The sequence below is a fragment of the Lissotriton vulgaris genome, chromosome 6, assembly GCF_964263255.1.
Source record: "Lissotriton vulgaris chromosome 6, aLisVul1.2, whole genome shotgun sequence".
Taxonomy (NCBI): Eukaryota; Metazoa; Chordata; class Amphibia; order Caudata; family Salamandridae; genus Lissotriton; species Lissotriton vulgaris.
The window spans coordinates 405,022,179-405,044,659 of record NC_141694.1 but is presented as its reverse complement, the minus strand read 5'-3'; positions in this window follow the sequence as shown (position 1 = coordinate 405,044,659).

The window sequence follows — 22,481 nt, the reverse complement described above, 5'->3', positions numbered from 1 at the left end:
TGCAAACTGTAATATGTTCTGTATTAATGCTATTTTTCCTGTTTTCCAATTCTGTAACCTGATTGAACTTATGACTGGAAAATAAAATCCTTTAAAATACTCAACAACTCTCTTCATTGGCTTAAATAATAATTGCATTTTTGACTTTTCATGTTTATTTAAAATCTCCTGCAGGTAATACATGGTGTCAAGGGCCCAACACATTTTTCAGCGGTAAATAGAGGTAACATAAGGGTTTTGCATTGAGAAATTACCAGATGAAATTATCGCTGCATTAGGGGTGTTGTGCCCTTTAAAGCTCAAGGTACATTCAAATACACCCAGCACTTCTACAGGGTTACCCCATATGCTACAGGTCTGATTAGAGACTTCTTTAACTCAATATTATCAAACTTCAGCCATTCATCTGGACCAATCAAGTAGAAAGACAAACCAGAACCAGCCACAGATATCCACTTGAAAACTAGTCATTTGAGCGTACTTTATTCAGTTTTCAGAACCTTACTATACTCTGCACCTTCCACTGATGACAACATTCTTATCCTCACTGACTAGGTTAGAATTAGTTCTTAGCACACTGTTCACAGAAAGTATCTTCTTTGGTTTAGTCTCAAAAAATTTATTTTTTTCTTTGAAAGCTTTGCAAAATGCCCGGTCTTTTTACATTTGGCACAGGTTTTGTGTATACAGCGGCATTACCTAAATTATTCCTACTGCCACATCTATACCATCCCAAAACCTTTGGTTTAGAATCCACTCATCTCTCCTTTTTCTAGACTGCAGTATCCACATCCACCAATTGGCCCAGCAATCCTATAGCCATTTGTTACGTATACATAACCATAGTTTTACAATCTTGTGTATCTCAAAAGCCTTGTCCAAAGTTAAATTTTCAGTAGTCAACAACTGTTCCTGAATTTTCTTGCCACTAGTTTTCTCCACTAGTTGATGCTTCAACATTTCATCCTCAAAGGCCTTATACTCACAGGTCGAAACCTACCCTCTCAGGCCACTCACAACGCTCTCTACTGATTTCCCTAGCAACAGCCATGGTCCATGGAGGAAGTTTCGGTGGGGAGGAGAGGCGGGGCGGGGAGGGGCAGGGTGGGGGTGCTAAAAACTGGAGTATGGATAATTGAAGTTAAGTAAACAATTTAATAAATAGAATGATTTTCGTAGCGCGCCCTGCATCGCAAAATGCGATGCAGGGTGTGCTACGAAATTGTCAAAGTACTTTTCTTGAAGCCATTAAACTCCGGAACTGACATACGGACGCTCAACATGCAGAAAAAATGAAACTAAGGAGGCGAGGTGCAGTGGCATGGAGGTCCTAACTGCCCTGAATATGTGGCAGTGCCAGATGGACACCTGCCCTGCCAGTTACTGGGTTCTTTAACAGTCATCATCAACAAAAAGTCCACGAAGTCAGTGTTGGAAGTGGGGTTTCTTATCCCTCACCGCCACCACCAAATGCTGGAGGCAGGAGTCCCGACCCTAGTTTCAATGTTAGGCTAAGTAAGGACACTGTCTGAGATAGCCCTGCTCACCCCCTTAGTAGTTTGGCATGAGCAGCTAGGATTATCTCCAAGGCACATGTGTACAGTATGTGCAACCACATTCACAGCAACCCAATGATGTCACCACAAATAGACTGCACACAAGATTTTATAAAATGAATATAATATTTATATAAGAAGTTATACAATATGACCACACAATACAAAATCAACATATAAGAATGGGTAGTATTGGTCCCCGTGGGTTGAAGATTCTAATCCCAAACACTGCTTCTAACCAACAATTAAGCTCACTTCTAACCATTTCTAAAAGGTTAGGTAAGTCGTATTGCTAGAATCACACAAGTTGCAAAAGGAAAGAAATAGGGCAATGTGTAACGGTATTCTCTTGTACTGTGCAACAGACGAACAATGCCATACGTAGCGCCACAGACATGGACGTTGCAATAGAAGGAATAATGCAATGCGTATCACTACCAGCATGCCCTGTACAAGGAAGAAACAAAGCAATGTGTACAGCTACAATCATGTACTGTGCAATGAAGAATTAATACACTGCACCACGTTCTAATCAGGTACTGTACAATGAAGAAATAATGCAATGCACCACGGTACAATCGTGAACTTTGCAAGGGGAAAATAACGTAGTGTGTAGCCCACCAAGCATGTAGTTCGTCAGGCACAAATGAGGTCAGGCGTCATACGACAGTTCGATAGTTCGTGAGCAGTAATAATGCAAAGTGTAATATGACAGTTTAAGTGCTCCGTTAACAGTGCCCTGTTCTGACCGACTTTTTCGGCCCTCCTTTGAGGGAGAATGATTGAAGGTACTCTTCTAGTGTAGGGATTAGAACTATAAACAGGGCCTATTCATAAGGCACAGTAATGCATTTCCGTACCCTTTTCCTTAGATCAGGGCTTATAAACTTAAGTTAGGGGATAGATTCATTAGTATTAGTGATAATCCGTCCTTTTGCAAGAGTGTTAGTATACCTTCTATGGAGTTATGCTTATTTCGGGCCTTGTAGGCCTCAAACGGGAGAGACTCCATCTTGCTTTCTGCCCCGGCAGCTCGAGATGCTTCTAGGCCAAGTGTAATGTTTTAGTTTCGAAGTGTTGTTCGCTTGGAGAGAACCGGCTCAGGCTGGCCCTTTTCGAAAGACTGTATTTTTCTCCACTCCGAAGACACAACATCAGGCTGGCCAGCTGGGAACGTGTCCTTGGTGCGGGGAGGTACAAGAATTTGGTGGGCGGCAGGTTACTGGCCGTAACTTTCCATGAAAGGACAAGCTTCCATATTAGCGAAAGTGTTAGGCAGTCAGTCAGTCAGTCTGTAGGCGGCAGCTAGCGGTTAGCATCAATGCCATTAATTATTTCCAGGCAGACAGTCGCCATTTTGAAGTCCGAGAAAGATCATGAAGCTGATACTCTCTGAGAAAGATTGAAGGAGAAGGAGAAGTAGCGCAGAGCGAGTGGAGACAGAGAGAGAGACAGCAGCTAATAAAGAGGAAGGTTCCAGTGACTTGGAGGAAAGTAGAGACGATCGAGCATAGCGGTGCAGACGTGTACTCGTGACTGCTGAGGTGTGATTCCGAGACGAGCCAAGGCACAGACGAGAAGGGAACCTAGATGACTGCTGAACCCCGACTTCGTGCTCACAAGGTGACTTCTGTCCTATCATGTGCACATTCTAACCTTTCACTTTTCTTTGCAGGATATATGTTATAGTATAGTGCTGTGTTTATAATCATTGTAATAAAATACCCCAGTTCTTAGTGAACCAGCATGTGCCTTGTATTCTTGTACAATCAGGGTAGCCTGGTCTTCTAGTCAGACATCGTTTTCATGAACGGATGTAAATCCCGGTCAGGTAAGAGGTGACTGAATAATGAGGGAGAGAGGGACCATTTGATGCTGAGAGCAGAAGGTACATGATTCAATTTGGGCAAGCTGTGCTAATTCCTGTTATTGTAGTATCATCCTGAGTAGCCAATGAGAGATTCCTTTAAAAGGTATTCATAGGAGAGTGATCGTCGTTGGTAAGCGGCGTTAATGAGAACACCAGGTGGGAGACTGGTGCGTAGATCCGCCGGATTGCGGATCGGGTTGTAAGTAAGCGAGCACTGGGAGGGAAACCAGTGTCTAGGTCCGCCGGATTGTGGACCGGATAAAAAGAGAGCACTGGGGCTGCAGCTCAGTGTGTATGGCACGCCGGATTGCGTGTCGAGTGAGCACTGAGGGTGATCAGTGTGTAATGATACATAATCAGAACTGCCCCAGGGTAGATTAGTCTGGGCCTAAGTGGCCGTGAGACTAGCTGGTATGAATGGAATATTGTAGAAAACCTATGCATGTGTATTGCTATTTTCCCCATCCTTAGGTATGAGATGTACATACATATACATATACCTATTGTAAATACGTTCTAAGGAGGGAGGTGATTACGTTCCGACTGGGTTGGAGGGGCTCTCAGGAGCTGATCCCATCTGGTTCGAGAATCCGGTCGTTACATCTGGCGTCACGAACTGTTTACGAAGCCTGTGTGCGCTGTATTGTTTTGATCTTGTTGGTTTGTGCTCGACTCGTATGTATTTTCTTTGTTGATAATTGTGTATATATTTTTTGTGTGTCAAAATGTTTTCGCGAAAGTCTAAATCTACTTTCAAATTGCCTGTTGAAATTCCCGGCTGGGAATCAACGCCTTACGAGGCCTTGGCCCGTGAGTGGGCCGATTCTACTGGTTTGAGTGAGAATTGGACTTCTTGTTTGGAGCAGGCGGAGCCTGCTGATGTGGTTTCTTGCTTGCAAAAGGCTCCAGTAGTGAAGGGTGATGAGCTTCCTATTTTAGGACGCAGAGGTTGGATTGTGTTGACTGCTTACAGAATACTTCATGAGAAATTTGTGAAATTACAGAAGCGATTTGTGGACATGGAGGAAAAGTTTGTTGAAGTGCAGAATGCGCATACTCTTTTGCGGTGTCAAAATAAACTTGAAACTTATCAGACTATCGCCGAAAGGGCTGCGGTCCGAATTTCGAAATACAAATATAGAAACCGTTGCGTCGTGTTTCTAAACGGAAAGTGCGTCTGGTCGTGGCGAAAGCCGGACTGGATTGGAACCCTGACGAGTGGGATGGTAATATCTGGGACTCGAATGATTCTGGCTCCTCGGCTGAGGAGTCCGACAGACGCGAGTCTTCTCGCTCCGGTCGTGACTGTAAATCTGCTTCTTGTGACAAAGACGATGGTTCTAGCGACCGTAGTCGCTCTTCCCGTTCTGGTGACGTACCTACTCCGGATTGTTCCTCTACCTCTATGGCTCGGGCTTCTTCGGAGGCTCGTTCGGAGGTTTCTGTATACCCAGTTTTTCAACGCAAATTACAACAGGCTCCTGGTAATCCTAATGGTATTCATATGGATAGTATTGAAGATTTTACTCAACAGGAAGTTAGTGACATTTTGCAACGATTTCGTCAACGGCCTGGTGAGGCTTTGCTTACGTGGATGGTGCGCCTTTATGAATTAGGTGCTGCAGGTATCATGCTAGATGCAGGTGATTGTTTACGTTTTTGCTCTTTGAGTTCTGATTCTACTGTACAAGACCATTTTCGAAATTTTAATGGTGCCGGCCAAATTAGTCTACTCCAGATTGCGACTGATGGCTGTAATCACAAATACCCTACTGAGTCTGATTGGCCTGTCAATGACAAGCCATGGTACACTTTGCGCGATGCGTCACAGCATTTGAAAGAGGAGGTGATGAAAACTGCGATTTTTCTCAGTACTGCTGACAGGTTGTTGGATGACTTATTGACATCTTCTGTGCGGAATCGCATTATCCGTTCTTCCCCTGTTGCTTATAAGCAGGTTATGATGACTTTGTTAATTAATCAAACTGGCAATCCTTTGTCTATAGTGCTTGAATCTGTCCGTCAGCTTGGTGAGTTGGGTGACTGGTTTAAACCTGAGAGACAGTCCAGACAGGAGGGTCGTACTGCTGGAGACTATAAATTCTGTAGACGTGATATGTTTCTTGCACTGTTGGCTGATGGTATGGAAAAGGAAGACATTGACGGTGAACCTAACAATCGCTTATGGGACATGTTTCGTAAGCGTGGTTTGGATCGAAAGGAGGGTGCCCGTCGTGTGCGAAAGAATGATTGTGATCGTGGTTGTTCTGATGACAGTGGTGACGACAGACGTCGTGTGGATTCTGATCGCCGTGAAGGACGGCGCTATGAGCGTGATGTTTCCCCTCGTCGTGAAAAAGTAAGGGAGAGAGAGGGGGAAAAAGAAAGGGGGAGAGATGATCGTGTCTACAACAGATATAGAGATGAAAGGGATCAGTCCCCTGAGTTGAGGAGAAGGGAGGATCGTCACAGGCTTTCTGATCGTAACTCACAGTTCTATGAAAATGACAAAAATTAATTTCGTAATGGAGATGGATATGAACAGGATATTTTGATACCCAAGAAACAAGAGAGCATTTACCCTGATTTGTCCTGGTTGACAGAACGCAGTAAAAATGACTAGGAAATAGGTCAAGCTCCAGTACGCAGGTGGGCTCACAAAGACAATAGACCCTATGTAGATATTGAAATTTTTTGGAAACATCGTAATATCCAAAGGGCCAGAGCATTGGTAGATACAGGAGCGGAGGCCACTCTAATTCATGGTAAATCAAAGAAATTCAAAGGCCAATTTTTCACAATTACTGGTTTAGGTGGAAAGGAGACTCCCGCAGTGCAAACTACGCTTGAAATGAGAATAGGTAGGATTCCCCGAAGAGAATATTCTGTATTAGTTGTACCACTCTTGGAGTATATAATTGGAATTGATATTTTAAAAGGAATGACTTTGCATTTGGATGACAGTTGTTATCAATTTGGAACTAAACATTATATATCGTCCAGACCCGTACGGGTTGGCCGTTTACGAATGCCCCCCATAAAAATTCCCCAAGCTACAAAGGTGGTTTCTCAGAAACAATATCGTATTCCAGGTGGCCATGAAGAGATTAGTGCCACAATTCAGGATTTGGTTGACGCAGGAGTTATAACTCCGGTTACTTCTGCTTGGAATAATCCCGTTTGGCCCGTGCGCAAGAGTGATAATTCTTGGCGCATGACCGTTGATTATCGAGAACTGAATAAACACACACCCCCTTTGACTGTTGCAGTACCAGATATTGTTACTTTAATTGAAAGAATCCAAAAGCATCCAGGTACATGGTATGCATCTATTGATATTGCTAATGCTTCCTTTTCAATTCCGATTGCCCCCGAGTGTCAGGAACAATTCAGTTTTACATGGAATGGACGTCAAATGACGTTTAGAAGTCTTCCTCAAGGTTATGTACATAGTCCTACGATCTGTCACCGGCTGGTGGCGGAGAATTTGTCTGAAGTAACTGTACACCCGCAAATTCAAGTGTGTCATTATACTGACGACATTTTAATTCAAGGCGAAACACAAGATCAAGTTCAGACCCAATTAGATCAAATCCTTGATTGCTTGCGTAAAAAAGGTTGGGAAATTAATCCTGACAAGCTACAAGGTCCATCCCAAAATGTCAAGTTTTTAGGTATCAATTGGCATGAAGGTCACAGAGAGGTGATCCCGCAGGTTAACCAAAAATTTTTAGATTTTACAGTTCCGAGGAATAGAAAAGAAGCTCAGAGCTTCATTGGCTTGTTTGGTTTTTGGCGTCAACATATTCCCCATTTGAGTCAGATATTGGCTCCTCTATACCGAGTCACTCGCAAAAAGCATGCGTTTGAATGGGGTGAACCACAACAGAATGCATTTAATTTGGCAAAAGAGGCGATTCAGTATGCTTTGGATTTGTGGCCTGTGGGCGAGGGTGATGTGGATTTGAATGTGTCTGTACAAGGTCTTTATGCAAATTGGAGTCTGTGGCAAAAGCAAGGTAGACAAAAAGTGCCATTAGGGTTTTGGACTAAAAAGTTACCTGAGGCTGGTGAGCGTTATACACCTTTTGAGAAACAGTTGCTTGCATGTTATTGGGCTCTGGTGGATACCGAGCAATTGACTTTAGGTCATGATGTGATTCTGAGACCTGAAATTCCTATTATGCAGTGGGTTTTGCGTTCGCCGAAAACTCAGCAAATTGGACATGCTCAAGAGGCGAGTGTGATTAAATGGAAATGGTACATTCAGGACAGGGCACGTGCGGGTCCGAAAGGTGTGGCAGCATTACATGAGCAAGTGGTGCAGGCGCCATCGGATGAGACTGGAAGTAATTGCTCTGTACCTATGGTACAGGAATCTCCTGTCAAGTGGGGTAAGCCATTTGATGATTTGTCCGTGGAGGACAGAAAATATGTGTGGTTTACGGATGGTTCAGCGAAGTTCATTGGAGAGAAACGGCATTGGAAGGCAGTGTCCTATAATCCGATCACACAAAAATTGTTGAGTACAACTGGTGAAGGAAAGAGCAGTCAGTTTGCTGAATTATATGCAGTTTACCAAGTTTTGAAACAAGAGTTACCTGGCACATGTCATATTTTTACTGATTCCTGGTCCACTGCTAATGGACTGGCGGTATGGTTACCAACCTGGCATTCTAATAATTGGGAATTGCATTCAAAAGAATTGTGGGGAAAAGAATTATGGCAAGAAATTTGGGAAATGCTCCCACAGAGTACTGTGACAATCTTTCATGTGGATGCTCATACCCCGATAGACTCCCTTGACAAATTCTTTCATAACATTGCAGATGAGAAATCTAAAATTGCTGAGGCAGTGGTGGGCATGCAAGATTCTGATTTGGCGGGATTGGCGAAATGGGCCCACCAGAAAGCAGGACATTTTGGAGAGAGAGCCACTAGCAGGTGGGCCGCCAATCGAGGAATTTATATTCCTTTAAATTACATTAAAGATGCTATTCTGCATTGTCCTATATGTCAACATTCTAGACAACGAAAAGTACCACAAATTGTTAAAGGCCATTTACATCGAGGAAAATTGCCCGCTCAAATTTGGCAGATTGATTATATTGGTCCGCTCCGTATGAGCAAAAGTTGTCAATATGTTTGTACAATTGTCGACACTTACAGTGGTCTTTTGGTGGCCTTTCCTTGCAAACAAGCTACCCAAGTAAATACTATTAAAACATTGGAATTAATCATATTATATTATGGTATTCCATTTCAAATTCAATCTGATAATGCATCCCACTTTCGTGGAAGATTGGTACAGGAATTTTGTGTGGAAAACAATATAGAGTGGGTGTTTCACATTCCTTATTATCCGCAGGCATCAGGTCTCATTAAGAGAATGAATGGTTTGCTTAAAGAACAGTTGCGAAAGTTAACTGACGACAAATACAAAAATTGGCAGGACTATTTATTTCAAGCATTGTTAATTCTGAATAATCGTCCCTTGTTACATGCTGAATCTCCTTTGATGCGTTTGTTTCCCCCAAATGTCGATTTAAAACCAAACACCATTGGCAATACTGTAATGTATTGGGAAATTTCCCCCGGAGCTTTGGCTCCATGCAGAGCAACCCCAGGTTCCGCAGGCTTGGACCTGCATGCCATGAATGACACTGTACTTAAAAGTAAAGACCGAATCATTGTCGAGGCCGGCGTTGGTGTCTGTATACCAGCTGGAAGTTTTGGTCTGATTGCCCCTAGATCGGGCCTTGCCTTAAAAGGTGTTCAAATTCTCGGAGGAGTGATTGACAGTGATTATCTGGGAGAGATTAAGGTCCTCCTGCTAAATAGCAGTGAGGTTGATTTATCGATTCAAAAGACTGACCGAGTTGCTCAATTGCTAATCATACCTGTTTTCAGTGGTGAGATTCAGAAAGGCAGTGCCCCAACTTTACTAACTGTGCGAGGCCAAAAAGGCTTTGGATCTACCGATAATCCTGGAGCGAGAATATGGGTGTAATCGCCTAAAAGTCCCCCTGAACAAGCTGAAATGATTGCAACCGGTCATGACAACACCATTTTGGTGATGAGACCAGGGAAAGATAGCTGGGAAGCTGTCCTGGCTGACAAATGTTACCTACGAGAATGAATAATGCCTGTATTTGATTTTCTTTCAGATCATTCTTTGGACTGCTGCTGCAGGATGTGCCGGCGTTGGACTCCTTTTGGTCTGCTACGTCGGGAGAGGAGGGAACCCACAGACTTTGGTTGATTCGAGAACCCGAGTACCGCGTTCCTTCGCTGCGTGGGATTCATCATCAAACGTTTGGACTACTCTGGCTAAACGAGTTACTAATTCTCCGCATTTTTGCCTGACACCCATGCGCTCAGTAACTGACATTTTAGCGACCTGTTTGGTTGCTGTCCATGCCTCATTGGAGACTTTAAAAAATATTTGTAATATATCAAATGCCCGACCCAATGTTATTCTGGGCGATTTCGCGGCCCATGAATTTTGTCCTTTATGTACTATTCTTTCAGAGTCCATTCCCCCAATTCATTCTCAGATTACCACGTATAATGTCACGCAGGGTGATTTGTGCTTTTTCTTGACTTGTGATCCTAATGCAATTACTGAATGTGTAAAGTTAAAACTGAGAGCCGCCACTTCTTTTTCGGCTCATGAACGATTTCTGTGCTCACGAAGACCCCCAAAATCATGGGTTTCTGTTAAAAATAATATGACTTGTAAAAGTATAGTAGTTGCCCCTAGCCATTACCGTACAATGCTGTTACCTTCTGGTTGGCTCTTTTCGTGCGGCAACTCCTCTTGGCCCTATATTCCTGCAAATATTTCCGGAGGCCCGTGTGCCATCACTAGACTGAGTTTATTAATGTTTTCTTCACATCCCAATACCTATTCCCGTGTAGTCCGTGATTCTATGATGTTACATGAGGACTGTGATTCTTCCTTACATCTCTATTCCAAATCTGAATACCTTAGTTTAGCTATCTCCATTGTTGGTGTCCCAGCGTTAGCTGTTTACAACGCGAAGTCCATTGGAAAAATGGCCTGTTGGATGGTAAAATCGATTAACCAAACCTCTACCATTTTATCTGATATGCTATTAGATGCCCAGGGTGAACGCAGAGCAATTCTGCAGAACCGCGCAGCTATCGACTATCTCCTGTTAAAGCATGGACATGACTGTTCTGACTTTGAGGGTCTTTGCTGCTTTAATTTGTCCGACCATACCAAATCAATTCAGGCCCATATTGACAAACTCCATGACTTGACTGCAGAGGTTAGAAAACATATTGATCAGGGCTGGTTTGACTGGCTCTTCAATTGGTTACCTGACTTGCATTCCCTACGCCAGATATTAGGGGGTATTATGATTTCTATTTGTGTTTTAGTAGCTATTTGCTGCTTTATTCAGTGCATTCCTTCTCTATTCTAATACTGTAGGTTTGGCAAGAGGAATAGATCAGTTAGTTTTGTTTCCTATTATTCTTCCACAGATGTTAGTTCCATATAGAGAGTGATTAATAGACTGGAGTCAAGGGTGAAGTGTTCTGACCGACTTTTTCGGTCCTCCTTTGAGGGAGAATGATTGAAGGTGACTCCAGCCTATTACTCTTCTAGTGTAAGGATTAGAACTATAAACAGGGCCTATTCATAAGGCACAGTAATTCATTTCCGTACCCTTTTCCTTAGATCAGGGCTTATAAACTTAAGTTAGGGGATAGATTCATTAGTATTAGTGATAATCCGTCCTTTTGCAAGAGTGTTAGTATACCTTCTATGGAGTTATGCTTATTTCGGGCCTTGTAGGCCTCAAACGGGAGAGACTCCATCTTGCTTTCTGCCCCGGCAGCTCGAGATGCTTCTAGGCCAAGTGTAATGTTTTAGTTTCGAAGTGTTGCTCGCTTGGAGAGAACCGGCTCAGGCTGGCCCTTATCGAAAGACTGTATATTTCTCCACTCCGAAGACACAACATCAGGCTGGCCAGCTGGGAACGTGTCCTTGGTACGGGGAGGTACAAGAATTTGGTGGGCGGCAGGTTACCAGCCGTAACTTTCCATGAAAGGACAAGCTTTCATATTAGCGAAAGTGTTAGGCAGTGAGTCAGTCAGTCTGTAGGCGGCAGCTAGCCGTTAGCATCAATGCCATTAATTATTTCCAAGCAGACAGTCGCCATTTTGGAGTCCGAGAAAGATCATGAAGCTGATACTCTCTGAGAAAGATTGAAGGAGAAGGAGAAGTAGAGTAGAGCGAGTGGAGACAGAGAGATAGACAGCAGCTAATAAAGAGGAAGGTTCCAGTGACTTGGAGGAAAGTAGAGACAATCGAGCATAGCGGTGCAGACGTGTACTCGTGACTGCTGAGGTGTGATTCCGAGACGAGCCAAGGCACAGACGAGAAGGGAACCTAGATGACTGTTGAACCCCGACTTCGTGCTCACAAGGTGACTTCTGTCCTATCATGTGCACATTCTAACCTTTCACTTTTCTTTGCAGGATATATGTTATAGTATAGTGCTGTGTTTATAATCATTGTAATAAAATAGCCCAGTTCTTAGTGAACCAACATGTGCCTTGTATTCTTGTACAATCAGGGTAGCCTGGTCTTCTAGTCAGACATCGTTTTCATGAACGGATGTAAATCCCGGTCAGGTAAGAGGTGACTGAATAATGAGGGAGAGAGGGACCATTTGATGCAAAAGAGCAGAAGGTACATGATTCAATTTGGGCGAGCTGTACTAATTCCTGTTATTGTAGTATCATCCCGAGTAGCCAATGAGAGATTCCTTTAAAAGGTATTCATAGGAGAGTGATCGTCGTTGGTAAGTGGCGTTAATGAGAACACCATGTGGGAGACTGGTGCATAGATCCGCCGGATTGCGGATCGGGTTGTAAGTAAGCGAGCACTGGGAGGGAAACCAGTGTCTAGGTCCGCCGGATTGTGGACCGGATAAAAAGAGAGCACTGGGGCTGCAGCTCAGTGTGTATGGCACGTCGGATTGCGTGTCGAGTGAGCACTGAGGGTGATCAGTGTGTAATGGTACATAATCAGAACTGCCCCAGGGTAGATTAGTCTGGGCCTAAGTGGCCGTGAGACTAGCTGGTATGAATGGAATATTGTAGAAAACCTATGCATGTGTATTGCTATTTTCCCCATCCTTAGGTACGAGATGTACATACATATACATATACCTATTGTAAATACGTTCTAAGGAGGGAGGTGATTACGTTCCGACTGGGTTGGAGGGGCTCTCAGGAGCTGATCCCATCTGGTTCGAGAATCCGGTCGTTACATGCCCCCAATATGGATCAATGATGATACAAAAGTACTGATTCTCACTCCGGCCCCGTACTGCCCCTCCTTGGGCCAGCACGGCACGAGATCTGAACTAAAGGAACATCCTCTCGCTGCTGACAGAAGTGAGAGGCTAAGAGAGTGTCCCTCCGGGCCCGCACCCCCACTCCACATGGTGATTGACGTTACCTGGGGGAGGTGCAACGCCACTCTCCTCTCCTACTTCAGCAACTTGGGCCTTGATCCAAAACTCCGTCATGGGGTATGGTGAGCTCGGGCCGGCGGCTCATCTCCTACGAGGCTGCCGGTCTAGGCCACTGCTATTTCACTCCGAGGGCCCAATGACTTGGCCCTCGTTCCAGCGGTCTCAGTAGTCCCTGAGACACGCCCTCAGCACTGTGGAGACTTACTTCGAAATCGGTGCACACACTACCCAGGCACTCCTCACCAGTGCCTCAGGGTGCACCTCGACACCCACTCTACGCTTCCGAAACTCACCTCTTCTCGGGTGCTCATGATGACCTGGCACTCCTCACCTACACCTCCGCTTGCACTTCGACATGCACCCTGCTCATCCGAGTCTCACCTCTTCTCCCAGTGCACATAATGCCCTGGCTGCACCACGACACACATTGTGCACGTCATAGTCTCACCTCTTCTCCCGGTGCACACGATGACCAGGTGATCCTCACCAACACCCTGGCTTCCCCACGACATGCACTCTGCGCGTCTGAGACTCACTTCTTCTTTCGGTGCACACAGCGACCAGGCGGTCCTCACCAATGCCCTGGCGTTCACCAAGACATGTACCCTCTGCATCCGAGTCTCAACTCGTCTCCCCGTGTACACAACAACCAGGCGATCCTCACCAACACCTTGGTCTGCACCTCAACACATACCCTGCCCGTCCGGGACTCAGGTTACTCCTGCGTGCCCACGATCACAAGGCACAACTTCTGAGGGTCTCAAGCTGCAAAAGCATGCGCACACCGCCTCGCTTGGGACTTTTCCAGAAACTTTTATGTACCTGTGTTTCCAAACAGGGTGCCAGCTCACCTCGGGCGCTTGGGGTTACAAGACAGAGCACAAAGAACAGTCTTATTCAAACAGGGGGACCCAGCGCATCCAAGCACAGCCCCAACAGCCTCTCCTTGGCTAGAACAGCAAACTGCAGACCAGCCCCAGATTACGAAGCAAGGATTGGTCTTTCCAAGGCACTCTCTTCAGTTGCTCCTTCTTTAGCAGATGTTCCTCTTGACCACAGAATGGGTCCAAGCCTTTTCAGTCTCAATCCATATCAGTTTCCTTCCAATTTTCAGGGATTTCAGCTCTCATAGTTATACCCCTTAATGTCTTTGAAGTTCATTTGTGCTCAGGGGTCCCTGATCCCTCCCTAAATCAGTTCTGGTCGCCTCCCTCCCAGTGTCACCTTTCACCCTTTGTTACTGGGGGTATGGATCCTTAAGCACTCAGCAGAAGATGGGTTTATTGGTTTATAGCACCAGCCCAGGCATTTTCACCGGCTGGACTTCTTTCCCCCCTACTCTCCAGGGTGCCATTTCAACCCCTTCCTTGGTCAAGACCTCTCCCAGCTCCTCTCACCTTCCAGATCCAGTCAGTCAATCCACATTTCAGCAGAGACACACAGAAATGCTTAAAGCACAAAACTCGCCACTTTCTAAAAGAGTGTTTTCTCAACACACAGTGACAAAACCACCTTTGCAGAAAGATGTGTTATGAAACTGTGGGTTCATACATACTAAACTCCACCTCACCATTAGAAGCTTACAGGAAACTAGGCTACCAAACACAACACCCAGCCTTCTCATTCTATCCTATGGGCAGGATGGCCTTTCAGCAGTGAAAAATTGATTGGTTTTCACTGTCAGGACATAATACACCTTAGAATATGTCCTGCCTTTTACCTACACTTCACCCTACCCAGGGATTATCCAGGACCTACCACAGGGGTGCCCAATGTGTATGCAAAAGGTAAAGTCAGGCCTGACATGTGGTTGCACTTGTCAGGATAACATGCTAGCTTAGCAAACTGTGCGCAGGCCCTACACTGCAGGCCTGAGTTCCTGTCTCTGTGCACCTTTGCATTACTTGCCCTGGCACACACAGTGCACATCACTAGGGACTTTACTAGTAAGGCAAACATACCAATAATGGCCAAACAATTACCATTACATCTTACATATGGAACAATTGTACTTTGACACTGATCAGCACTTGCAAAGTAGCCAAAGCATCTCATTTGGCAATCTCTGTCTGGAAAACGGTCTAGGGGGAAAGCACAAAGTTTGGGGAACTTTAGCCAAATAGGCCAAGTGCTACAGTCAGCAACTTAAAGCAACAGAAGGTATTCCTCACAGGGAAGTTACAGACGAATGACAGGACAGGCAGCAGCCAGAAACTGCCAAATTCCCCACATTCCAAATTCCACCTAGACACAGTTGTTAGGTGGCACCTACTCTGGCTTCTAACACAGACCCTAACAGTTTCCCCCAAAAAATTATCTAATCTTGATCGAGTATCCCTTATTGAGATAAACGTTTGATAACAAATTGGCTGAACGTCATTGAACACGTTCCTGGCCAATGTTCTTCTTTTATGATCACTGTTAGCAATACATGCAGTGTTCATGGGTATTTTAAAGTCTGGTAGTTTAGGACGTTTATTGAAATGCCCTGCATTAGAAGAAAAAGATCCTAATACCTACCCTTCAATATCTAGGCTCCATATTCTTCTTCAGAGGTCAGAGAAGATCATGATGTGCCAGATACAATCACATATGGAAATAAATGGTATTTTGGATCACAACCAGTCAGGGATAAGAGCATAACATTTAAGACAGCTTTGGTGCATGTTATAGATAAATTGTTTGAAATTATTGACCTAGGCTTTCTGGTCCTCTTCAATCTTTCTGTGGCCCTTAGTATCATGGATTATGGTATCTTGAGCCATGGTGTGAGGGAAGTCACTGGAGTGGGTATTTGGACAAGCACATGCCATACATCTTTTCTCTATCATAGAGGCCAGGTAGCACAGATGGACTGTTTTTAATCCTGAGCCTCCTTCATTACTAATGTTTCCAAAGGATTTAAAATGTATCTGCAACTCTTTACAATCTCTGAAACCATATGCTCCGAACATGGATTACACGCCTTCCTTGCTAAATTCTGATAGGAAAAGTCTACCAGAGCGAAATATGCAGCATGTATTTAATGTTGTATGAAAAGATCAATGAACCAATCAGAAGTGTATTCTTGTATAGAATGACTGTTTTTTGTATGTCAATTGTGCATCACACAATTTCTGCTCTTCAATAATGCTACAATGTAGTTTGTTTATGCCCTAGTTCTGCTGACATATTTACTCATTCTTTAATTTTTTATTTATATCTTCTAAATAAAATGCACAAACCTTCTACATAAATGTGCAGATCATCAATGCCAAGGTTAAATGACAATAACAAAAGATGTGCAAATTATATTATTATATTATTAAATCCATAGGTAGACTAAAATGAATGTCTTAGGTTATGCACATCATGTACCATAAAAGTCACAATATAGAGAACTCCTTTAACAACTAACACCGAAAACAGTGGGCAGATCACAACTGCAAGAGAGCACATGAGTGGAATTGGAGGGGAAGAAGAATCATCAGCATATAAATATAGGTAGATTGGCTGGGCTAGAGCAAATCACAGCCAGGGGTTTTATCATGTGCATTTTGCCATACTTTATATGTAGAGATATTTCAAGGATCCCTGAGAAATATAGGTTTCATATTTATGACATCTGCTCCCAAACCAGTCTGTAGAGCTTTACCATTTTCAGTACTCCAATGTTTATGTTGCAGTGGAGGACCAAATTATGTGACAAATGTAGTGAAAATCCTGGATTTAGTTGCCTTTTTTTGGACCGTATAGGTCTAGGTAACTTTCATTTAAGGCCAGAGTAGATGGAGCAGAAAAAGAACAAATGAAATGTGATATGTGGGTTACATGACTACAGTGCAGATTTACACTCCTCGCATATATGACAAAAACATATGACTGTCAGAAGCCACTGTGCTCCAGCTCCGCTGCAGTCTATCATGGTCTTCCTGAAATCAAGGTTAGGTCTCAGTCAATCACAATCTGCTGTTTTTCAATAATGCTTACATTTGTAGAGTTGCTGTTTGTATTAAAACGTTTTTAATTCAAAAGTCTAGGCAACCCAAAACACATTTGTGGCTTTTGATCATTACATTTGTCTTTATTTTTAAAAAATGGTTTAAGAATGGTATTAAATTATGTTAGTTACTTTACAATGGTTGTTACTACTTGCACTTAACACACACTTCTCTGAGTATTGATTTGCTGCTTGTGCCACAGTACCAGCTGTTGAGCTGATATTCTTCCAGAGCTGTGCTTTGCCCAAAACAGATATTGTTTGTTAAGTTGGTAGTGGGCATCCCCCTCCTAAATCAATAAGCACATTTCTAACACTGTCCATTCCACAGAGTCATTCCTGCCTTGAGAGTTAATTGCATCCAGTTCCTACATCCATTCTGTTTACTGACTAAGTAATACCTTTAACATAGCTAGCATATCTTGGCCTCTATTTTATATGGTTTCCAATGTTTGAAATCTTCCTTGATAAATATTATGGCCATGTTAAAAAAATGTATAGCCATGCACAGATGTCGTTTGAATGTACCTTTTGTGTTTGGTGTATGGATTTTTTGTCATCCTTCTTGTTTGACCTTTACTTTAAAGCCTCAATGTCTACTTTGAGGTGTCCATTCAGTTCATTGTCTCACAAGTAGAGACACATTGTTGGACTTGGCCCTTTTTGGCTAAAGTTCCCTTAACTTTTTGCTTTCCCCCTAGAACATTTTTTTCTGACAGATGCTTTGGGCACTTTGCCACTGCTGATCAGTGTCAAAGTGCAAGTGCTCCATGTATAAAGTGTAATGGTAATTGGTTGTCCATGATTGGTATGTTTGCCTTACTAGTAAAGTGCACTCTGTGTGCCAGGGCTGGTAATGAGAGATAAAACCCCTGAACTGGGGCATTGGATTGTTCAAGACTGAAAAGGATTGAAACTACTTTGTGGTCACGAGAAACCTCTGCCAAGGAAGAAACAGCTGGAGAGACTGAAGGAAAGGACTACCCATTGCTGTGTGTTCTGGGATTGGCCTGCAGTTTGCTGTTTTAACCAAGGAAGAGGCTAAAGGGAATTTGTTGTGTGCTGTGTCCCCCTGCTTGAAAGGACTTTGCTGTGCGGTGTCCTGAGGTAACTTGCTCCCAAGGGCCCGAGTTGTGCTGGCTCCCTGTTGTGGCAACTCAGGAACACAAAGGTTTCCAGAAGTGTCTCAGCGATGCTGTGTGTGTGTGCTTTTTGCAGCCTGAGACCTTCGCAAGCCATGTCCTGTGATCGTGGGCACCTGGAGTCCAAGTAAGTCTCAGCAACGCTGTGTGCGTGTGCTTTTTACAGCCTGAGCCCTTTGTGAGGATTGTACTGTGACGTGTGCACCTGGAGTCCAAGTGAGTCTCAGCGACGCTGTGTGTGTGTGCTATGTGCAACCTGAGACCTTTATAAGGATTGCCCTATGGCCATGCACATTAGAAGTTCCAGAGTGTCTCAGCGACGCTGTGTACTTGTGCTTTTTGCAGCCTGAGACCCTCTGAAGAATTGCCCTGTGATCTTGGGCACCAGAAGTTCAAGTGAGTCTCAGCGACTCTGTGTGTGTGTGGCTTTTTTTGCAGCTTGAGACCCTCAAAAAAATTGCCCTGTGATCGGGGGCCCCAGATGTTGAAGTGTGGTTCAGCGACACTGTGCATTGTGCTTTATGCAGCCTGAGACCCTCTATAGAATTGCCCTGTGATCCGGGGCGCCAGGAGTCCAAGTGAGTCTCAGCGATGCTGTGTGCTTGTGCTTCGTGCAGTCTGAGACCATCATTAGGATTGCCCTGTAACCGCACACGAGGCTCAAGGAAGTCTCAGTGACACTGTGTGTGTGTACTTTGTGCAGCCTAAGAACTTTGTGAGGATTGCCCTGTGACCGTGGACACCCAAGGCTCAAGTAGAACTCTCTCCCTGTTTAGATTCGGCAGTTAGATTGCCTGCTGTCCTTCCTTAAGAGTATAGGGTTTAAGGTGCCAGTAAGGTAATGTATTCATCAAGAAGATTTTCAGATTTCAGATTCAGATTTGTACTTCAGTTCTTACAAACATTTAATCAATTAAATCAACATCTGCTATAACGTTAGTTGAGTTGTAATGTTCTGGCAATCAATAAGGCAAAAAGACTATTCAAGTGATATAGTCAGAGTAAAGATGAAAAACAACACAGGATAATCTTTTTGAAAAATACTCCTTATTTCTCTTGCTCATAAATGCATAGGGTACAGATCAACAGTTCACGTTGATTGCAATGCTTACAAATGAACAAGGAGTTTAACAATTCTTCCTATATGTCATTAAAAAAAAAGTCCGATCCAAGATAAAAACAGTAAGTGACATCTCTTTTTCTTAAATAAAACAGTGACTTATACAAATATTCGCACATGGAGAAATGGACAATGTAGTCGACGTTTCAGTCTTCCATTGTATTAATCCATCAGACCTTCTTCAGGACAACACAGTGTGCATTCAGCAGTGACCCTTTGCAATGTGGTCCAGTTCTGACCTCAGGAATACTGGAAACGGTCAAATGACTCTCATTGGTAGTCCTGGTCTTTATCTGATTTTGATTGCCTCCAGGACTAACTTTAAAAGTTTTTTCCTTTTTGTAGATCAGTCCTCATCTTTTCCTTAATGCACTTAATGTTTATAATTTGTAAAAGCAATCTTTTCGGCATGGTACGCGGAAGCCTCTCGGAGTCACGTGAATGCTTTGGAGGTCAGCATTCCATACGATCTAGCCCTGGGTCTCCACTGACACTGCTGCAAGCGCCAGGATGCCCCTTAACTGAGGCAGCTGCAGCTGCTTCAGCCTTTTCGGGAAGGCTGAAGCGGTCTGGAGCAATGAGTGGTGGCCGTTACAACTGGGCCCCCCTCCCATTCCGAAGCCATGTGTAAACAATCTGGACATAAAACGTAATCAGTCCCTGTCCATGCGTGACCAGGTGGCTGCAATATCAGGGGCATGTTACTACAGACTGAGGCTACTGCGAAAGATCCTGCCTTTTATCCCTACGGAACATCGGCGAACCATAACCCAAGCCTTAGTCATGAGCTGTATGGATTATGGCAATGCTTTGCTGGCTGATGTGGGAGCCACAGCCTTGCTAAAACTGCAGGTCATTCAGAACACGCAGCAAGGCTGGTCCTGAACATGCCGGCAGGCACCCCATCCCTACCACTGCTCTCCGATAACTCCGCCAATGATGTGACCTAGAGTAAAGCGCCGAGATGCCCCCCGGTGATTTGTGCGCTATAAAAGAGAGAATAACATAACATAACACAACATAACATAACATAAAAGTACCTAACAATAACAATACCAAGTGAGTCTCAGCGGCGCTGTGTGCTTGTGCCCTGTAGTAGCCTGAGATCTTCGTTATGGTAATGGACCCGGAATTAACCAAGTCACATCGGAGGCCAAAGTCGTGAGAGGCGGAGAGGAGAGCGAGGTTGCAACCCCCAGGTAACGTGTGTCACGCCTGTGCTGGGTGCGGGCTCTTAGAGAGACGCTCTCAGCCTCTCCCCTTCTGGTAGCACGGACCTCTGTTCCAGCTGGTATCACGGCCAGTACTTGCCAAGGAGTGGCAGTACCGGGGCCGGAGCATGGAGCTGCACTGTGGTTTACACCAGATCCATGATGGGTGCATACGGTGATGGTAAGTGACCGCAAGTCAGTACGAGGGGCGGAGAAATCGTCTAAAACACCGTGATCGGTGCTAGTGTGTATTACACATTGCATTAATTCTGCATTATGAACTACCTGATTGTTGTATCACACATTGCATTAGTTTGCAGAGCAAATTACCTGACTGTTGCATTATGCATTGCAATATTTCTGCATAACGAACTGCCAGATGATTGTATTACACATTGCATTCGTTTGCATCACAAGCTGCATTATTTTTACATGGCAAAGTGCCTGATTCTTGTATCACGAACTGCATGGCCTTGCATTAGGACTGCATAGGATCACCAAGAATTGTTCATTAATACCACCAGAACTTACAAGAGCTGGCTGACCTAATAACTGGCCAGGTGGTATATTACAAATAGGCATATGTTGGATTTTTATTGTGTGGTCTCATCATATATCTTTTTATATAAAATGGGTCACTGGGAGCATGGTTGCAAATACCTTACACATTTACAGTGAAGATAAGCCTGGCTGCTCATGCCACGCTACCAAGGGGGTGAGCAGGGGTTATCTCAGAAGGTGTCCTTCCTTTCCCTGACGTGGAAGCGAGGGTCCCTACTTTGCCTAAGGTACCTACCTCAGTAAACTAGGGAATCCCGGTTCTAGCACACATCTTCATAGAATCGGGTTCCTGTGTTGGGATGCGATTTTTTGCTGCTTAATTGCATTACATTGTTACAATATGTGCAATGCAAACAGTGAAATTTCCCTTTTCTGGTGGCATTCAAATGTGTTTGGTGCAAAATTTCTACCACCGGTCTAGTCACTACTATCCTGTATCTTATAGTTTTTTATAATCATTTATACGTAAATTTGGAACACATCTTGTAGTTCCTCGTTATTAAGTATTGAATAATGATTATTAATCATTTTTCATTTTATGACTCTTTGTGGAGCAAAAGTAAGATAATGGAAGTCATTTAAGGGTCACCAGTGGTTGCAGCTGTGACCCTTGACTTGCCACTTCTGACTCATTGCACTGCCTTTGCAATCCCTGGCCTTACATTTAGCATAGTCAGCTACAAAAAGACTGAGGCAGCTTGTCCTTATGGGAGTCTGGGCTGACTACTATTTTCTATCAATCCTTTATTACACTAACTGTGAATAATAGTTGCTCACAAATAGTAAAATAAAGATGGGGTGCCAGGAGCTTGAAAGAGATCTCCAGGGGCAGATGATGTAAGTAAAAGAAAAAAGGTTTTTAAATGTATGTTGTGTGAGTGCTTGTGGGTGAGAGTCTGCTAGAGAGTCAGTGTCTGTGAGCACATGTGAGTGAGAATCAGTGATAGATAGTGAGTGAGAGTCAGTGACGTCGTGAGTGAGAATGATTGAAATAGAGGGTCAATGAGCATGAGTTTGCCAGTTAGAAAGTAAGAATGAGTGCAAGATAATGACTCAAAGTGAATGAGTGCAAGTAAGTAAGGATGATGGAGGGAATGAGTGTGAGTGAATCAAAGGAAGTGAGCGTGGCAGCAATGTGCCTGCATGCCAGCCCTTGGGCCTGGCATACTGATGGTAATTCTTGGTTTGTACAAGCATCCTTGGAAAAATACTGATGCTAGCTTATGGTGGTTGTTGTGGCCTGGGTTGCGTTTCTGGAGTAACATTGGGTTTTAGTGTTGGCGGTGCAGAGATCCAGGGTTCCTGGCACTGGTCGCGGATGGGTGCAGATGGGCTTGCCTTTGACGTGCCCGCTGTGCATGGCCGCCATTAAGTAGGGGTTGGGGAGGGCTGGACAGCTGGGAGGCGGGAGTGGGGAGGGGAGCTGGATTGGGCCGGTCGTGCTCGTCGCGCCAGGGAGGAAGGGCCGCAGGGGCAGCAGCGTCGTGGAAAAATGGGCAGAAAAGGCACAGGAAAAAGTCAAAAAGA